Here is a 4,439-nt window from a genome sequence, read left to right on the forward strand (position 1 = left end):
GTTCGGTTAGAGCGCGCAGTCAAATCAAGTCCAAATGAGCGCGAGGGACGACTGGTAGCGTTCTTTCAAGGAATTTCAAAATAAAGGTCCCATAAACAATAGGCGTGTTGCGGGCATTATGTATTAATAGAACTATTATTATGTTATGCACATTGCGTAACAGTCTGTTGGTTACATATTACTCAAGAAAAATTGAAACATTCATTGTCAATTTTCTGTTCTGTCCGTCCTGTAGCCAGCCACCTAGGTTTATCATCACCACTTTTTCAACTCGCAGTTGCACAGCAAAAGTAGGCTACACTTCGTTCATGGCTAGCTAGGTTGGTCAGGAGTATTTTTGGTTGCTAGGGCTAATTGTTCTTGGCGGAGTTCACTAAAATCGATATTAAGACACTGAAGGTATTTATCCCATAAATGTTTCCCGATGATGTAACCGTTGTATAACAGCAATAACTCACAAAAGCAATAACTCACTCGAGGGTTGTGGTATGGTCAATATACCACGGGTTGTGCTGGTCGACGGCACTCGGCTGCACCTCATGCCTATGACCGCAGCACAAACCATGGTATATTGGCCATATACCTCACTCTCTCATGAGTTATTGCTTCAATATATAAGACTCTCTGTCCTGTTCTCCATGCCCTGTCATCTCTGTCCTCTCTGCTTTCTCTGTCCTCTTCGTCCTGTCCTCTCAGTCCTGTCCTTTATGTCCTCTCAGTCCTGTCCTTTATGTCCTCTCAGTCCTGTCCTTTATGTCCTCTCTGTCATGTCCTCTCTGTTCTCTCTGTCCTCTCCTCTCTGTCCTCTCCTGTCCTCACTAAATATCACTTTTAATTTACATCTACAGAGAAAAAGGTCAATCCAGCAGAAAAGGTCAATCCAGCAGCCCAACAGACCTTCTTAAAGGAGTAGTAAAGGGAAAATGCATGTTTAGCCCTGTTTTAAGGTTACTTATGATCATATACAATGGTTCAGATCAAAACGTTGACAAAACTAGCACTTTTGAGAAAGTCTGATGATTGCTCTACCACTGTTTTGGTCATACAATGGATGTGGGTGGGCATCTTGAAAAATCTTTCAAAAACATGTTAAAATCTCGATTTTGGCCCCCAGATTTTATCCCGGCCACCGGTCCTTTCCCTACCGGAATGGACCTACCCAGATCGGCGTGGGTGAGGCTTAATCGTCTCATGACCGGTGTCAGACGCTTCCACTCATCAATGCACATAGGGGGCTTGGCATCCCGTGTAGTGTGCGACTGTGGCGCCGAGGAACAAACCGCAGACCACGTCATCCAGGACTGTCCGATATATCGGGCACCCAACGGAATGCGTGGCTTGACGGTTGTGGATGACGAAACAGTGACATGGCTCCTGGAGGTGTGCCCGGATATATAGCTTGGGTACCCCCTTACCCAGGCTCGGGGTGGTTAAAGGATAGCCCCTCGGCCCCGAGCCTGGGGGGGAGAGGAGAAAATACGTGACCCAAACAAAGAAGTGTCATTCGCGTGGTTTGCAAACTTTGATGCTTTGAACAATGTCATTATTCTTTATGTCAACTTATACCCATCTTTGCCTATTATGTTTCTTTATCTCAAAGATAAAGGAACACAAAACAAATAGAGCCTTTGGGCAAGGTCAAATAGCACTCACCACAGAGGAGCTAGGATGGCTCAGGAACTACACCAAGGTCACTAGCCACCTTCCAGGCAGCTCAGGGACGCCTTTCTTTACAAATGACAAGGGCCAGGAGGAAAGGAAGCTGCCCCACTATTTTGAGATGGCGTGGGTAGACGCAGGAATCGAGGGTCCAGCACCAACGTTCAACCTGATCCAAAGCTCCATAATGGATCAAGTAAGTATTTCATTACAAGTAGTTAGCATTCACAGACAAGTCATTAAGTTGTGTGGTAACATCTTATCCCCAATATCGATTTATAACCTTACTTTTCTCTTCCATTCACAGGCAGCAAGGCACCTGGAGCCAAAACAAGTTGTAGCACTAAATGAGGCAATGTTGCATGCACCAACAAATGCAATGAAACATTATAAGAGCCTCCCAACACTGTTGGACTTGGTTAAGCTCCGGAAAGTCCGGCTTCTTGCTTTGGAAAAAGATGCTGAGCTTCCCCTCCAAAAAAGCCAGGAGGAAGAGCGAGAGGTCAATATAGCTGGTAAGAGTGTGCACGAATACAGATACATTATTCGGAAAGGCACAGATAATGCCTTGGAAACAGATTTTTTTTTGGCACAGCGCCCTCTACTGTTGTATTTGACAGTTTCCATCAGATCCCAGTTGGGTTATAGATACTGATAATGATGCACAGTACATGTATCTGTGCATCCGTAGTAGCCGGGCTATCAAACCCTACCATCGAGCCATAGGGGATACTCGCAAAGCTCCGGGCCCTCCGGCTCCGGCTCAAGCTTTTGAGAGAAAGCAAGGCGATAGACTCTCTCACAACACTCGCGGAGCAAGATAAGGAGGAAATGTCGTTGTCATCCAGCAGTGAGGAGGAACTTGATCCGAAACTGTTGGATGACGACAGTGAGTCCTCCTCCTCTGAAATGAATGAGGAGGAGTGTCAAAGGTATGTATTCACTATTATAACACCATGTACTGTCTATATGTCAAAAAAAAATCAGGACAATCATCTCCTTAGAGCATTGGAACCGAGTAAGAAGAGGCATGAAGACATTTCAGGGTCGATCACACGGGAGGTCCCATTGATGTACGTATCACTATTTTTAACACCATGTACTGTGTATGCATATAAAAAATCATTTAGGACTGAATTTTATCTCGTCTTATCATAGCACAGATGAAACTAGGGGCCAGGAGATGCCCAGTGAGGAAGACATCTTGAGGAAGACACTGCGACCCACCAGGCCCAGCCTGGCCGTGGTCCTTCATCGTATCGAACCCTAACCCTACCCTTACCCTAACCCTCCCATCCCTGACCCCCCATTCTATATATATTTTTAAAGATAGTTAAATGTTTTTTAATAAATAGTAACATTTTAATTATTAATTTGTATTGTTGAAGTTTTTTCATCTATTACATCTTTATGAAATGTATGTATTAAATGTATGTATTAAATTGTTAGGATTTGTATGACTTATGTTAATGTAAATTTTTAAACATTGAAATATATATTTTTGACATGTAATTTTTTTATTTCAAACATTTATACAAATATTAAATGGATTGCTAGTTAAATTGTTTTATAATTACAATGTAGTTAACTTAAATTAAATGTTTATTCTGAATTTTTAGTTTTTTGTAAGAACAAACTTTTTGCACATCTGTATGGGCAGGTACGTCGGAGAAACCATACAGGCTGACTGAAATAAAGAAAAGACTCCTGCACACTGTCTTCTTCACCTGCAGACAAACATTTAATCAACAACATTTCGGTCCTAGACCATCGTCAGGTTGAAATGACAATAACACTGAATTCAAATGTCTTAAATACAGGTAGGTAGGACTGTTAACCAATGGATTACCAACCAGAAAACTAAAACAACGTATAAGTGAACACAAGAGTACCATCCGCAGAAATGACAGACTATCCGGTGGCTGTACACTTCAATGACATGAAACATGACATTTCCACCTTACGTTTCTGTGGCATTGAACAAGTCAAATTGCCACGCAGAGTTGGTGACCTTGACACTATGTTAAAAAGACGTGAGGCATTTTGGATTTTTACTCTACAGACTTAGCTCCCAGAGGTTTGAATGATGAGCTTCTGCTGAACGTAATGCTATGATGCTATGTCTTGATGGTATTTGCTTGCTAGATTGATAGCCTGTTCTATGGATATTGTTTGCTGTCCTTTTCACACTATAGGCCACTAATAGCCGTACATGGACTATCCTTGAGTCATTTTAAAAATAAAAATAAACAAATTCCCCCCCTTTTTTTCTATTCAGGGACCTCAATCCAGGAGTTTGATTTACTATATTGACTATATAGCCTATACTTCCTGGATTCCTCTTCAGTGTGTCCCCTATCTCTTCTTTATATCCACCTCCTAGAAGTATTGCATGTGTATATTAATTGTGTATGGTTGTATATTGTTTATATATTATGGTGATGAGTGTACATAGTTATTCTATTTGTATAGTCACTGTGAGAGGTCTGTCACCTATACTTTTTGGTGATCAATTTAACCCTCATTGGTTAACAGTCCTACCTACAGTACCTGTATTTAAGACATTTGAATTCAGTGTTCTTGTCATTTCAACCTGACGATGATCTAGGACTGAAACGTTGTTGATTAAATGTGTTAGGGTTTTGATGGAGGACCAAAGAGCAGACACGATTGGGGTGAAAGCCCGTAGGCACGTTTATTGCGATCCGGGGAGAGGCAGGCAGTAGCGTGGTCCGTAGACAGGCGTGGGTCAGGCGGGGACGTGGTAGTCGTACAGGCGA

Source organism: Borostomias antarcticus, assembly GCF_949987555.1.
Source record: "Borostomias antarcticus genome assembly, chromosome: 4".
In the NCBI taxonomy this organism is placed as follows: domain Eukaryota; kingdom Metazoa; phylum Chordata; class Actinopteri; order Stomiiformes; family Stomiidae; genus Borostomias; species Borostomias antarcticus.